The sequence below is a fragment of the Anomalospiza imberbis genome, chromosome 4, assembly GCF_031753505.1.
Source record: "Anomalospiza imberbis isolate Cuckoo-Finch-1a 21T00152 chromosome 4, ASM3175350v1, whole genome shotgun sequence".
Taxonomy (NCBI): domain Eukaryota; kingdom Metazoa; phylum Chordata; class Aves; order Passeriformes; family Viduidae; genus Anomalospiza; species Anomalospiza imberbis.
In genome coordinates this window covers 29,295,140-29,311,877 of record NC_089684.1, presented here as the reverse complement: position 1 = coordinate 29,311,877, position 16,738 = coordinate 29,295,140, and the positions used below count along the sequence as shown (strand labels likewise).

Here is a 16,738-nt window from a genome sequence, read left to right as displayed (position 1 = left end):
ATCACTGCTTTACCTGTAACCCTATCCATAAACACTTTGGAAAAGATGGGAAAATAGACATTTCAGACATAGACCCAGACTTAATCAAGGCTCTGTTTGCACCACTACTCTCTGGGAATTCACATGGCTGGTTTACAAGGCACTAGGAATGTCTCTAATTTTTTAAAACTATTGGAAAAGCAGCCATTGCCCACACTCTGCTCTTTCCCAGCTCAATCCAAAGCAGATACAGAAGCAATGTTTCTCTTTGTATAACACCCCATAAGCAGTGTCTTATGCTGTGTATATTAGGGATGCAGCAAAGGTCAATTCAGCATTCTGGATTTAGGGCTTCGGTTCTTCTCTTCCCTGCAGCCCTTCCTTTAGTCTGTCTGTGGATGACTCCCTACTCAGCATGAAAGCTGATGTGTATCCCAGCCAGAGCTGCCCAGTTAACTAACATTTACAGGGAATCTGAATGGTCACAGAGCACTCTGAATGTCATGGTGATGGCAGAATGCTTTACTGACTATAATCCCTTATCCCTTGTATTTCCCAACAGGAATCATAATGCTTGAGTCTTGCTTTTTGGGATGGCAGGTGTCTATGCAGTGCTGAGTTCAGTACCCACATTTACTGGTACTAAGTGCAAAACAACATGCTTGCATAGACTTATTTTCCTTATGCAATCGCTGAAGCATATCTGCTATCTTCACATTTGCTGAAGGTTAATAGCACTCAGCTCTCAAATTCATGCTTTGGCCTATCTGACTTCCTGCTTGGAAAGCAGTGTGTTTATGTTCTCTGCACTGACAAGAATAGAGTAGGTGAATGATAAATGCTGTAGCATTGTGTGCTGCTCCTGATAATGTTATCTCCGAAGATTTAAATAACCCACATCATTACAGAGAAGTTGCCCTCTGTCTAGGTAAGCACAACAGCTGTTTGCACTGCTAACATTGAACTGCCATTATTTGCACATTAACTGAGAAAAGTTTAAGGTTTTTCTGGGTTATTTTGCTCATGCTAATAAAATGATTTTGTTTGTTTAAGTTACTATTTTCTAATTTACTTCCATTTTTATTGTTAAGGGTGACAGACACACACTACAACAGAAATGCTGCATTCATTTGGTAAAGGATATATAGGTAGGCATGTGATTTATTTTCACAGGGCAGGACAATTTTATGCTGGTGCTGTAAACCCTGGAGAATTTGCTCCAGAAAATCTACTCTCACATAAAGCAAAGTGGAACAAAACAATCCATAATCATACTGCATTTTCAAACCTTTTTCTCTCTGGCCTATAGGAATCAAGGAAAATACAGATTAGAGAGAAAGCCATGTGACTCGACAGGGTAAACATTATCCAAACAGCAAGTCCTTATGGACTACTATACCAGCAGACAGCTTGAGAGATAAATCTTCCTTTTCAAGGGGCAAGAGGGGAAGATTTTCCTCATGCTCAATGACTTTGCATCAACTGCAGGACAAACAATCTGGGACAGCCACTATTTCTGCTCCTCTTCTGCTCCTTATGCTCTTATTTCTGTCCTACTTAATGCTCCCATCTTGCCTTAAATGGCTGTTGACAAACCCCTTTCCCAGTCCCCAATTCTCTCAGGTGTTTTTTCACCCCTCATGCCAATGTCAGAATTTCCTGTCCAATTTCAATGTCGGGCTTGTCTAATTTAATAATCTCTTTGCTCTTCTCAAAATATTTCATCTCCTCCTCCTTCACTGACTCAATTTCCAAAAGTCAACTCTTTAACATCAACTCCATGACCTATCTTATAGTAAAGATTTTTCCACCATGTTACTTCACATCCAACTTCTCTCCCATTCCCATAATCTCCCTTTGCCTTGGAAAGAGATGCATTTTTTTTTAATGTGAAGTTTCTCAGTGCCTTTGTCCAGGATTCATCAAAAGTACTTAGAGGAAAGTATAGTACTGTTATATTTATTGTTGTTAAATAAGGGTTTTCTTTTCACCTTTTATTTATCTGTAGATAACATGGAAATTTTGGATACAACCTGAAACAGCAAAATACATAGCTTGATTTCTGAGCTGTTTTAATTTGCACTGCAGCAGTGTCTACTGGGAGTTACAGTTGAAGACCATGCTAACATTCTCACTGTTAGTGACTGAACAATGAGATTTATTATCCTTTTTCCATTACACAACAAACTTTACAGAAGAGACTTTCCTAAACACTATGTTGCTCACTCTTTAGCTCTTACAGATACAGCCCCCTGAGGAAGACCACCAGAACAAGATGACATGGGTAAGACCATGTTATTTCACATGTCTGACATGTAAGACTGCATATCTTCCTACTGTGGAAACCAAAAGATATTGAGGACCTCATTTAGTTAAGCAGAATGAATTTAACTAAATAATCTACCACAGTTTGGGACAAGTATTACTCTAAAACATAATTTCTCTCTCCACTGAGTCTGTCCCTTCTCATAACAAAGTTATGATAGGGCATTCAACAGCAAAAAAGTGTGGATTTCAATTTTAATGTGCACAGGAGATCAAGTAATGTGTTTCACATGCAAATATGACAGCAATGACCCTGATTCAGAATGCTTGTTATTTCTGGAGTTGGCATATGGTTCTCTGTAACAGCAGGCATAATGATTGCAATAAATTGCCTCCTAATGCTATGTAATGAACTCTGATTTGTGTTAATTTGGGCAGTACTTAGCAATTCATGTTAATTTTTTAAATCAGTTTTGTAAGACACTGTATATGAATTTAGCTTCATGTTTGGGTTTTTGGCAATGTTAAGAACACAGTCTGACATATAAATTCAGCTTTTGTGCAAAACCATGTGTCATTAATAAAAATGCAAAAGTGCAAGAAAGACAAACCTCAAAGAAATTTTGAGTTTCAATGTCCCTTAGGTAAGGTATCTAGCTGATACTGCATCAGCTAGAAGTGGACTGCAAACTACTTGGGGTGGGCTTATTATCTTTTGGGGTTTGTACAGCATCTTGTACAAAAGAAGCGTCATGGTAAAAATCCTTCTTGACAAATCATAAATGATGTAAATGTTGTGACAGAAGAATAACTGCCACTTGGGAGGAGAATGGGAGAGAATAAATAAGCAACTTTTATGGTCTTCTGTTCTTTTTTTCATTTTATTTACTACTGAATTTGTGCTCTGGATTCTTCTGGATTCTCATAAACCTGCTTATTTTAACAGTCAATGGGAGTTTTCACAGGCTTCAAATTAAGCATGACTTTATGTACTCTACTAAGCAGGGATAAAATTACATGCTACAGTGCTCTACTGGACTGGTGCATTAATCAGAGACTGAGTGCCCAGGAGTAATCTTTTCTTGATTAAAATCTAATTCTCAGTGTTATCAACAATTTATGTAATAAAATCAGAAAACAATGTTGGACTTATAATAGAAACTAAAATGCAGCTGTAAATTAAACAAGGCTCTTCCATCACCATTATAAAACTAACTCATTAAAAGTGTATTTTAGAATCCTAATTGTTTGATTTGCCCATTTCTGTGGCTTCTCCCTCCAAGCAATCAACATTCCCAGGATTGCCATGCAGGTAATGAGTACTAATGAGTAGTAGGGAAAATCTCTGACTTTATATGAAACAGCCCAGTTATTACATAAATTTTAGTGGTTGAGTATGGATTTAGTAGCCTGATTCTAGGCTGTTCTTTACAAGTTCTACAGGTAGATATAATTATAAAGATGGTTATTTGAATATTATGATATGAGTACAAAGTACACTTTCTCATCCCTGTAAAATAGGAATTTAGTGCAAGATTATATAGGTCCATCCATCAAATCTTTATCTAAATAATGAGCGAGGCATGATTTGAAAGGTCATGTATGACTCGCAGTCATGGAATAGTTATTTTCTTCCAATTAACTCTGGATTAGGTAAGTGAGTTGCTAATACAAATATTTGAGGACACATTCTCTTAAAGATGAACCACACTTCTTGGTTGCTCTTGTTTGCTAAAAGGAAGCACAAGGATGTACTTTTGGCAGTTGTTCCTCTCTCCATAAGTTGTTCCTCTCTCTATAAGCATATAAGTTCAAAGCACAAAAAGTTGCAAACTTCTCTGAGGGCTGCTTGCATATATTCTTTCTCATTCCTGTGAGGGCAGAAAGGCAGAAGGTCCTCAATAAGAATCAATTTTTGAGTTAATTTTTAAATTCTTAATGTCATAATGTCTTTTTGTATGTTGTAAACAAGTTCACTACCCTTTCTCTTGACATGAAAGGTGAATTTTTCAGTGGAGCAGCATAAGGGAGTGTCAGATAATCCCTAACACATTCATGTCATGCTGCTGAAGGGAAACAGAGAGTATTACATCTTCCTCTGCACTCAGTTTTCCAAAGTCAGGATATAAAGGGTGAGACTTGAATGGTCGTTGGCTCCACAGTGTAAGAGACTTATTTCTATAGAAGAGACATAATTTCCTCACACACTGTTAAGATCACTGAAGGACTATGCCCACTATGGCAAACTGCAGAAAGAAGGACCTACTCAATGACCTATGACCTCTGAACACATCCTCCTCTCCACCCAAATATGCCTTCATAAATTCCTGGAAGTTTGGACAGTTAGATAAGCACCTGACTGGAACCTGAGATAAGGTAAAGGTGGTACTATTGTCTGCTTATCTCAAACTAAGAAGAGGTAAATAAGATGGGGGAGCATTGATAATGGACATAAAGAATACACAAGGAAAGCCAACACATCAAATCTGCTGAAAATCAGCTCTAACTGGTCTGGAAGGGGGGAACCATATAAGAAACCCACCAACTCAAAGGAATAGAAAGACTGAACATTAGCCTAACTAGCACTGGAATTGAGAAAATCATGTAGTCCATGGACATTGATTACTTTGTTTGCTAGAATCTATAAAGGATGACAAGTTTTGAAGGACTGGAGGAATTTCACCACAGAGAAGACCATGGTGAAGGACCAATAGGATACCACTGTGTCCACAGGCATGGTGAATATCTTTCTACTTAATCTACTTCTTTCTCATTCTCCTTCTCTCACCCCTTCCCCCTTTTCTATTTCTTTCCCTCTCTCCACCTCACATTTTACTGTTAAATAAAATCCACACTATTGATTTGGGCATATGGTCTTGTTTGCACCTTTTTTTTGGGTAGAAGCATCTCACAATAATCGGATCTTAACACACAGGAGAGTGGCTTGTCTAGCATGATACAATATTTTCTGTGCTCTCTTCCACAACTGGTTGTAAAGCATAGCTAAAATATATTTGCTTCACTCATTTTCCACAACTCCAGCCTGAAAATCTGTGTCAATTAAACAGTCTAAACAGACTCTACTTCAGGGCCGTACATGCCTGGGAAATCTGTCATGCCATTTAAAGACAAGGCTCCTTATGAGTATCCAATCTTACTTCAAGGCAGAGAATCTCATGTACATCACTCTTGCATCAAGCAATATCTTCTGTGCTGGTGTTAATCCTGCCCTCCAGAAAGGCATTTCTGCAGACAATCAAGATAAAACATCCCTGAGGAGTTTGTTCCTCACTCATCCTTATGTCATAAAATCCATTTTTATTTGCCAGCTGAATATTGTCTGTCTCTGCTTCCTGATCTGAGTTCCTTGGTATGCCTTTCCCATGTAGAGGAGCAGTTCTTCAGTTTCTAATATTTTTCTGAGTTAGAGGGCACCTCAATCACCTTTTCACACCAAACTTTATTTGAAGTAGATGTTGAGGTTTTAGAAAAACAGAGCATTCCTATTCTGCTGTCCTTTAGGAATAAAAGACTGTTGTATACTTGCTGTATAATTTTGCATAGATAGTAACCCTGATCCTTTCCATGCAGAAATACGTGGGTTTTGCTCTTTTAACTTTTATAGCAGTGGTCTGGTAGGAGAAGAATCTAATTTCCTATTGATCTTTATTTGGTATCAATCCTGCATTGAAAAAGGAGAAAACTCCCCTGAAATTATTGTATTTTTCAACAGGTTCAGATTTCAAACTTTAATTTAGCATAATACAAGACTCATCCTTTCAAAAATGATGATTAGAGGTCTGTAAATAAGAATTTTAAAATTTTTATTTCCCCCAAGATGGCATTGACCAGATACCCTTAATAATCTTTGTAGACCCAGAGGGAAAAAAGACCCCACCTAAAAATCTCCCTGCTGATATAATAATTTAATATATTTCTTTTTTCCAGTTCTTAGGAAATGTCAATTTAATTTTCACCTGAACAAGCCTTGTGGGAAACAAGGTCTCATGCAGAGGCAAGTAACTATGATCCTAGAAGAAGAATTTAATATTGCTGGAGTGCAGGACATATGATGTGACATGCAGTGTGCAGAAAGCATTTATTTTTTCTTTCAGTCTATTCTGGATGTTGAAAAATAATCATGATTTTGTGTTATTCACCCTGGACAAAATCAGCTAATCACAGAATCACAGAATGGGTTAGGTTGGCATGGACAGCAGCAGGTCACGTGGTCCAACCTCTCTGCTCAAGCAGGGTCATCCTAGAGCACATGGCACAGGATTGTGTCCAGGCACTTCTTGAATATCTCCAGTGAGGAAGATTCCTCAGCCTTTCTGGTCAATCTGTTCCAGTGCTTAGTCATCAGCACAGTAAAGAAAGAAGTTCTTCCTCATGTTCAGAGGGAACTTCCTGTACCTCAGTTTCTGCCCATTGTCTCTTTTCCTATTGCTTGAAGAGCCTGGCTCCATCCTCTTGACACCTCCCCTCAAATACTCATAGACATTGATGAGGTTGCCTCTCAGTCATCTCTTCTTGAGGCTGAACAGACTCATCTCCTTTGGCCTTTTCTTGCAAAATAAGTGCTCCAGTGCCTTAATCAGCTTTGCCATCTTCCAGTGGACTCACTCCAGGAGACATCACATGGTAATTATTTAACCTTATACTCTATCACACTTTGTGATTAAACTTATTTGAACAATTAGTTGTCAAAGAAATAAGGTTTTACATTATCCTATTCCTAGGGCCTCTTCACATGGTGTTCTGTTCCTGGGGACTCTTCAGCACTCCATTGTTCCAGCACCCTGTTGTCACAGCTCCAAGACTACCTCATAGTTGCTGTGAAGTTTTTGTTATATTGTTTTTTTTAACTTATATGACATCAGCTTTACCTCTCCATCCTTTCAATCCTTGGAATAATTCAGAGCAGTCTGAAAGCTGTTCTGTGTTATGAATACAGGCAATATCTCCTATCTTTTCTGTACCTTAGTCCTGTTTGAAAATATTACTGTTATGGGTGTATACAAACCAGCCTACAGGTGAGTGTCCACACTTCATTCAGCTAGGTTTCTTCATCATCAGAGAGAATTAGAAGATACCCCCTGGATGCAGTTTGGCCTTTGCTCATAAGCAAGTCACCTGGGGGAAAGATTTTACAAATATTGGTTTCCCTTTTCTTCATTGGTTTCCCTTTTCTTCCTCATTTCTATGTAGCATGCCAAAGAATTTAATACACACAAAAAAATGATTAAACAATTGCAAAACCTGATCCCCAAGAAAACTATTTGCAAACAGATAAACAAGCCAAGCAGGGTGGAGGGAGCCTTCATATCTAAACAACATAATAGTAATTTGCTACCATTTGAGCTATTTTCAGTGTCCTCACAGCATGCCCCAGTACGACAATTAGCTACTGGCACTGGGAGAGAGTGACTAATGCCACAAACTGGAATTTATTTTGGTTGTTCTCCCACATGTCTTTCTTCCTCTTCTCTCAGTCCAACGCAATGGAATTATCTTTTTTTAAAAAAGAAAATAAGATACCCTATAGAAAAACATGAAAAGATTTTTTGACTCCTCTATCTCTTTCCTTTTTTTTCCCAATGACAAATGTGATTTTAATAACTACAATGTTCAGAGCAATTATTCTATCACAGCTGGTAGGAGCAAAACATGTTGATTTATCACTGTTCATCTTAGTGACCCTCATGGGCTCAGTGGGAGTTCTTATACTTTGGTCAGTCTAGGGCCAACATCCAAGAGTTGGGAGTGAATGATTACAGTGGTAGACAGAGCAAAGATTACAGTCAAGGTTGAATTACTGCCCTGACTTTACTCCCACCTTTTTCAGACTTTTTTTAATTTGGAGTCTATCCTGAATGAATTTCCATTCCATTTTCTTTAAAGAAAGTCTGCTTAACTTTGGCATGTTAGCGACAGAATAAAATAACCCATAAACCTATTTTGTGTACTCATAATCCTTGTATCTCAACCATAGCCGAATGGATTCCATTAAGTCTGCGTTATGCATCCAATAACGTACTGTAGTGGGTGCCTGGGGGAAAAATATTATGGCAGGTTATGTAGTAGTACTTTTCTCGTTACACCTTCCTAGATACCAGCAATGTGCAGCTGAGCAAGTAGTAGTATTATACTGTTGAAAAACCCTGATGGATTTTCTTCTATGAATTTCTTCTATGAAGTTGTTCTAGTGAGTGCTAGCAGGGCCCTTTGCCAGTGACTCAGAGATGTGCTGAAGTCATGACTTTGTATGAAGTATAATATGCATCTATTATTTTATAATAGTAGGACTCACCTTTCTTAAAGATATGATTTGTGATTAAGTCTAATAATTTTCAGATAAAATTGGCCACATTATGCTCCAAAAGATTTAGAATGTCTACCTGTCCGTCCCTTGTAGTACACAATTTTCTTCACAATCACAGATGCTGACTGAGTGTGCTTTAAGAACATTCAGCTACTCTGCTCTTAGTGATGTCAAAAAATGGTGCTCCTGGAAATGTTATGTAAACACTTAATTTCTTTTAATAATGTCTCATTAATCCCATAATGTTGTGCTCTTGGCATTCTATGCTCTAATATTACAGAGACCTGTAAGACTGCTGCTGTTGGTTCTTTCGTGCTGTAGTCAAAGGCTTATAGCCATCAATATCTTCTCTCACATGCTTACTGAATTTATCACAGTGGTTCCTGACTTCCTACACCTGCCCTTAGGAAGTGCTTGCTAGTGGAGAAAAACTTGGTGTATTGTTGGTGCATACAAAAGTCCTGTTATATAGCAACCAAACTAAAGTGACTGAAATTAACTTCCTGTAGCAAAGCATAAATCATAGAGTCACAGAATTGCTTGGGCTGGAAAGGGATCTTAAAGATCATCTAGTTCCAGACCTCTGACCATAAGGGACACCTTTTACTTGTCCAGGTTTCTAAAAACCCCATCCAACCTGGCCTTGAACACTACCAGGCATGGGAGAACCACAACTTGTCTGGGAAATCTGTTCCAGTGCCTCAAAACACTCAAAGTAAAGAATTTCCTCCCAACATCAAAATGTTATGGCTTTTTATATTATTAAACAAGTTTTCTAATTGTTCATTAAAATCATTACAAAAAATATTTTTATGCAACCTGACTTTGGATTTTTAAAAGGAAGAAATGCCCACAGGAAACAGGTGCTTTCTGCATTTTAATTAAGATCCTGCATGTGTCTGGATATCAGGAGGTGAGTGAGGTTCAGCCTAGGACTCTTGGTTCACTCTGCTGCACAGTAATTTTGGAGGCTGGAAAACAACCAGTCCAAAATGCAGACACACTGTTTTACAAGACAAAAGGAGGATAAACTCCTGAGAAAGCTCAGTATATGAACCAAAGTCCTTGGAACAAAGCAAGACAGTTGCTGAGGTGCTGCTCCTCACTCTGGGCAAGAGGGAAGACTGGCATGAGTTTTTAGAAGCACTGCCATGTCCCAAAAGCCTTCCCTCCCATCCTTCTTCCTACCAATGGCGAAAAGCAATTCCAAGGAGGAATGTAAGAGTAGTAAAGCCACAGAGATGAGTCCCAAAAGTTCTTTCTGAGTCTCCCTATGACATCAGGCCTCAGTGGACATGGAGTGGAATCCTGGTGTTGGAGCTGCAAGTCCAGCCTTCCTGTGCTCTGAAGGACTCTGGAACCAGAAGAGAGCCTCATGCTCTTTTTCTCATGCTGCCTGAGAAATAGAGGGTTGCAATAAAGAAGGCAAAATCCAAACTGAACCTCCCCATCCTAACTCCTTCTTTTGTCATCACCAACCACTCCCATGGATCTGAGCCTCTGTAACTATGGCAGAACAATTAAATATAAAATTGTGTGTATAAAGACCTTCCATGATTAATTTTTGCATGTAGCATGTTATGAATGAGTTTCCTTCTGCCACTGGCCAATTGATTACAGTTACAGTAATTTTACTCTTTGCTTTCATTGTTAGGTTAACAATTGAATTAAAGACTACTATGAAAGACATTTTTTATTCCAGTGCTCCTAATCCATAAAGCAAAAAATGAACAATCACATGTTATTAGTACATCTAGAAATGTAATACGACCTTTGGCAAATTGTTTCACTCTACAGAGAAAGTAACTAACAACCTGGTATTGGTAACAATTTCTGATATAATTAGATAAAACTTACAGTTCAAACTCAAACAGGTAAAAAATATATTGGTTGTATTATGGAACAAATGAGCTGGGAAACACTCTTACAGTGTAGATTAGTAGTTTTGGTAAAAGAACTTTGCATAATTGAAACATAAGTTCAGAAACAGCCCCCAAATTTACAAGATAACATGAGTGCTTTTCTTTTTGCTTGTATTTTAAAATATGAATTTTAAGTATTTCTTATAAGTAACATAATACACATACACAAAAAAAATGTGATGGCAGTATCTCCTCTAGCATTACCTTACTTTGTAAAGACCCACAAAAAATAGGAGATGGGGTGTCCTTAACAGGAAAAGAAACAAAAAAATTACTCAAAGCACTGAAGCCTCATAGCTCTAGCACACACACTGGACTGAGACTGATTTTAGGATCTATTCTGAACTTAGACTCGGAAAGTCTCATTTTCTCGGCAATTTAAAGGCACAATTTATGGCTTTATTTTGAGGGCTCTATTAGGCCCAATGCCATCAGCTCTGCATCTGCAGTTTGTTTGCTCACTTAGGCAGGAGCTAAGCTGGCCACACAAGAAAAAATTGTGGGTAAATAAACAAACAGATATGAGCAGCTTTCTGGGATTTTGGGCTTCAAGTCCCTCTCTTTTTAGTAAGTCATTGGACAGCAGTATGGATTGCTCAGTAAAAAATGACATTTAAAAGAAAAAGAACACATCTTTAACAGTCTTTTCCTATGAATACATATCTACATAAGCTCAGCCAACCTTCTGGCTTCCTTTTTTAGCTAATTATATTGCTCAGACAGAGTGTTCTGTCTCCATGCTTGAGTCAAAGGTATCTGTGTTTTATCCGGCATGGATAAAACATTCCTGACTGCTGATTCCCTCTCTGCATGGGATGTTGCTAGGTGCAAAGGTTTTGGGAAAATGTGGCTCTTGACTGCAGTTCCTGCCTAGGACTGCAATACATCACGTGCTATCTCCTACCTAACCACTCTAACTCCTTTTAAAAACATTGGCTTTGTTGTACATTAATTAAGGTGGATTCCTTACGACCTTCTGCTTGGGGTGATGTGTAATGGTCCCTTCGAACCCAAACTATTCTACGATTCCCTGCAAAGCAGTTTTCCAGATCTGAAATCAGTACCATGGCTATCAAACAAAGGATTCTTGCATGGTCCAGCAGGACCAGCAAATCAACACAGTGAGGCTCTCACTCAGCTTATGGACTTAGGGTTTTCCCTCCTTGCCTGCCTGTTATCCCTGTGATTTTCCTTTGAAGCCAACAATGGAATAACTTGAATACTGGGTGCAAAATAGTTGATGAAAGCATTGGTCCACTGTGAGCAGGACTGCAAATCTTTGGCTTCATTTGAAGTAGAGCAGGGTTCATTTGGATTCTGCTTTCACTTTCAATTAATGGTGGCCCTGCTGTGCATTTGCTTGTTATGTGATTCAGCTGTAGAATGACAATCCTGCAATGGATACTATTTTGCAATTAAATCCAGAGCCTTTGATATCTTCAGCACTTGCTTGGACAAGCCTCTCAGAAGTCTGATCTAACAACAAGCCTCCAGAGGACCCTTCCCACACAAATCTTTCTATGATTCTAGCAGGGCTTTTTCATCATCCATAAGAAAAGGTTATTTAATATAGAAAAAGATCTGTTCCTCATGTGACATGCCAACACTTTGCTTTATCACTGATAACCATAGATATCACTAACGTAACTCACAGCTCAGAAGTTTTAATCTATTCTCCCAGCTAGTAGTAGGGTCAGGAAAACTGCAGAGGTATTTCTAAAGAAAAGGGAGTCATGGCTCCAATACTTTTATGCAAGAAAACGATTCAATGGAAAACCTGCTGAAAAGGCTGAAGTGTAGTTAAGAATGCAGATAAAGAAAAGTATGACATTCACCTAAAATATCATAATTAATGAACAAATATATCATCCTGTAGTAAATTTGACAGTGTGGTCTCATTAAGTTCACAGCACTATTTGCTCCAAAGTAGCTGACTTTTTTTTTTTCCCTTTAAATACAAAATTATGTAGAAAGAAATGCAGTTTCCCTGAAGGTCCCCTGTTACTGCATACATTGAAGATAATGCAGGCTCTGGATTTCATGGGCAAGGTAGAAATGTGGTTCTGCTCAAACAGGAAGATCTATCATCAGATGATAAAAATTATTACAGATCAGATAAAGTCAGTGTAAATACATTGAGTCTTAATAAATGAAGACCTGGACCTGCAGGTTTCTTAGGCTACTCACAGTTATTAATCCAGGAAACTGGCAGTTGGTTGGCATTAAAAAATAGGGCTGCTCAGGTTTTTGGTATGAAACATGTAAGCTTTTAATGAAAAAATGTCAACAGTGGCAAAAAGCTGTGAAAGCTGAGGCCACAGCCCCAGCACAGACAGGTTCTGGTAGAAATACCCATGCAGAATTCTCCTAAAGTATCTCCTCACTCTGCTTGTTCCCAGGACCCAGAGCACATGGCCTGTCTGTTCTGCTGTCTACAGCAGTGATGTTAGCAAAAACATCAGGATCCAACGGGCCTTTAAAAAAAATCATGCCTTAATTATGCATGCTGGATTCACCCTTCATGTTTTCACCAATATCATACATATTTGGAAGCCTGATCACAAATGTAGGAGAGAAATTTTCAAATCTGTTCACCCCATTATGTACACAAGATTTTCATCAAAAGGTGATGAAAGTACAATTCATTTTTTCAATGAAACAGAGACATTCAGATGACTTGGGCATTTATAAAAACTCTATCATTAAAGACTCACTTCATGTGTTTGTGTTTAAACATCTTGGCTAAGATCATTCAGTGATTAAATACAGAGCAGAGAGAATACCTTTTAGGGAATATTGACCATAATCCCCCATAGTAATTTATTACATTATCACTTCTATAATGGATGACATCACCTCTCTTTGACTCACTTTACGTGTCTGTAATGCTGGAAAAGGATTTAATTGTTAAGATATAGAAGATTTCCTCATACATCACAGCTGACATGAGGACTCTCATTTCCCTCATAATTCAGTCTTCATTCTGTCCTCATAAAGCCAACCAGCTGAAAGATATCTTTTAACAACTGCAGTTGCTGTTGCTCTGCACACAATGTCAAATTGTGCCCATAATTCTGACTGTCTCCATTGTTACTGTATGCTGCTGGCAATGTGTCAGCATTTAGCAAGGATTTAGTCTTTCGTTACAGCCCACCTTCTAAGAGTTTTATGTCATACATGCTTCTTTGTTTTCTCTGTTGGCCACTAGGAAGAAATATTGTAAGTGATGTTAAAAAAAGAAGCTTCCTGCCAACTTACTCCTCATTTGTAACGGAGACTGAGAAAATCTGATATGTAAAATGGAAGTAGAGAATTGATCGCTCTAATGTTGGCTCAGGTTAAGATTTTAGTAAGCTCAGTGTTTATGTAATACAACAAGCCAATCATTTTCCAAGCAGTATTTGGTATGGCAATACAGAAAATCCTGGAGCTGGAAGGTGTGTCATCATGACACAGCTTAACAGAAACTATTGGAAGGGTGCAGAGAAATATCTTAGTGAGCCTTTTGCTTTATGAGTCTTAAAAGCATACAGACCCTATTTCTTCATGCTCATGTATATTTGTGCAACATCCATAAACATTTGTCTTATTGAGTGAGCTCATAACAGACCTTTTTTTCTACAGCCTGGAGTTCGCTGACACCAACTTTGGGCTGAAACATGTATGTATGAAATGGTGCATGTGCACCATTCATGGATAATCCAAGGTTCCCACACTAAATGTTTCTTCTTCTTTGCTGTATTTCCTTCACAGTTACTTTTATGTCTCTCCAGACAAGATGTCCAGGCACTTGCTCCCCTCTCTGTACCTACGTCCAGGGTTGCCCCATCCCAGGTGCAGAATCAGCCACTTGTCCTTGTTAAACTTCATAGAGCTGGTGATTGCTTAGCAATCTAATTTGTCAAGGCATCCACAAGACCAAGACATGTGGCAGACACTTTACTTAAAAAAAATCAGAAGCGTTTGGAGCTCTGAATCAAGCTTAGGATCCAACAATGTAAAATATGGTAACCCTCAATTTGTACTCAGTAATTGATTAGACATGTGTGCTAACTGGAGGTCTGACCAGGAGGTTGGTTTTGTGAAGAAACATACATAGAGTGAGAGGGTACTGGAATCACTCCCAAGAAGACTGATTTCTGAGGAAGACCTCTAAACATAAAGTAGAATGTGTACTGTGTTTTTTTTTGACATGTGTCTCCAACCAAGCCTTCTCTGTCATTCTAGAAGCCCTGCCTGTAGAAGCCTTTCACTGATCTTCTATCATCTAAAGAAATTTATTAAAATGTCCATTCCCAATAAATTTCCCTTCAGGAAAGACAAATCCAAACTTAATGGTTAGAGACCATTTCAGGCATGAAAACATGCAAGTGCATTATTAATGAAGTTTATTGCATATTAATATAATACTATCTGATCTCATTATTTATGTAAATGCTCCATTTTTATTTGAGTTGTCTTAGCTACTTGACCTTAGGGATGTTTGCCAAAAAATTACTGATTTCTACTCTTTTTTATAGTAGTGTAAATAGGCAGGGCTGGCTGGACTTCTCACAGGATGTATAGCATAGAGTTTCAAAGTGTCATATTCTGGGAGGTTACAGACTAAACAGGTTTCAGCTAATGGGGTGTCTGCAGTGTCTGAGGAAAAGGAAAGTTTAAGGCCTAGATGCTTATTACAAAGTCATCCCTGCTTCTTCAATAACTCATCTTGATATTTTTTAATTTGCAAAAATGTGTCTGTGTGATCCCATAGGCTCTTAACTACTTTGTAATGAGTGTGTATGAACAGATGGAAAATGTTTTCAATTTCTGAGAGAAGTGCTAATGGATGTCACCAGCTATTAGAAAAGCTCAGGTGGTTCCATTTTGGGAGAATAGGTATTGTCATAAGCCTCTTCATTTTTAATGAAATGTTTGCTCATTTATACCTTTATGGTAAGTTTAAGACTGCCTGTACTAGTGCAAAATGATCAGAAATTGAGCTGGAAATTATTCACTGTGAAATGGTCCAGAAACTTAAATCCAAACATTTCACTTGAAAATAACAAAAGCTTGTTGCAGGTCACACCAGTATCAGGGAAAATTAATTACTGGGAGAAAAATAAAAAAGAATCCCATCAAGGTTAGACTTCTTTTTCCTCTTTGTATCAGATTCAGGAAAAAAACCCAAAAACCCACCCCCCAAAAAAAATCACAACAGAAAAGAACAATTTTTCTATGCAACATTCCATACTCTGTCAACCTATTTAGATTTTTATCCATTAACCCAGATGAGATTTCATACTGGTTTTGAGCTCCCTCTAGCATCAAACATTAGAATCTTCCCAAGAAACTGAAATATGAAATATGAAATATGAAAGGATAAAATGAAACTCAATAAATAAATTTTCCCTTATATATCCACGCTGAAGGGCATGAAGAATTAATAGAGTGAATAAGGCTGAGAAAAATGCTAAAGAAACCAAAATGTTTTCCTGGCTGGGAATTGAAGAATGGAGGGAGGCACAGACGAATTGGGATGGAGTGGTACTACTGGGTTGCCCCTCCTCCTCTGTTACTGCAAAAGACAGAGTTCAATAATATGTATTGCTCCTCTCTGTTCTGGTGTTGGCTCGTATTGCTTAGCTGTATTGAGACACTGCTTTGATCAAACAGCTGTGAACTGCATGAGTATATATTAACAGATAAAGACACCTCAGTGCACTGTACACAAGCTGATATTTTGGAGATTAAAATGTGTAAAAGACCCTTTGTGCAAATCTTGCATTATTTCTTCATATGTCTGATGCACAAAGACCAACCCCACAAACAGAGCTCCTTCAGCACTCAAGCCAGACCTGAAGAAGCTTTCACCCAGCTACTGCTCCTTCTCATGTTCCCAATTCAGTTTTCAACTTGCCCAATAAAGTGAGCAAAGTAGCAGCTATGACAAGTAAGGCAACACCTACAGCAATAGTATCTCTACCATTGCAATGTGAAGAACAGCAGTGCTCCGAAGCAGAAATTGTTTTTCTCACCTGTCCCATGAAAGGCTTTCCCTGAGTGATAGCTGAGGTTGCAGGTGTTTATTCAGTGACTGGAAGGTGGAGCTTTAAGGGAAGTGTTAAAACCTGCTGAGGGTGTAAGAAAGACTGCGCAGAGCAGGCTCAAGGTGGAATATGTTCCTCACAGGTTTCTTCACAGCACGTATTTTTTAGGAACATCTTGAACATTTATACATTTATTTTGCTCTCACATTTGGTGA

At 38.3% G+C, this 16,738-nt stretch overlaps 1 long non-coding RNA gene across 2 annotated transcripts; it reads right to left on the bottom strand.

Moving 5' to 3' along the window:
• Positions 1 to 7,042: 7,042 nt before the first annotated feature.
• LOC137473387 (uncharacterized) lies at positions 7,043 to 9,828 on the bottom strand. Of its 2 annotated transcripts, none has more exons than XR_010998752.1 (4): positions 9,758 to 9,828; positions 8,854 to 9,030; positions 7,341 to 7,380; positions 7,043 to 7,233 (listed from the first exon to the last, which is right to left on the bottom strand). It is a non-coding gene; the product is annotated as an uncharacterized lncRNA (long non-coding RNA). The 2 variants fall into 2 exon arrangements; XR_010998753.1 differs by lacking the exon at positions 9,758 to 9,828 and adding an exon at positions 9,151 to 9,566.
• Positions 9,829 to 16,738: the final 6,910 nt, after the last annotated feature.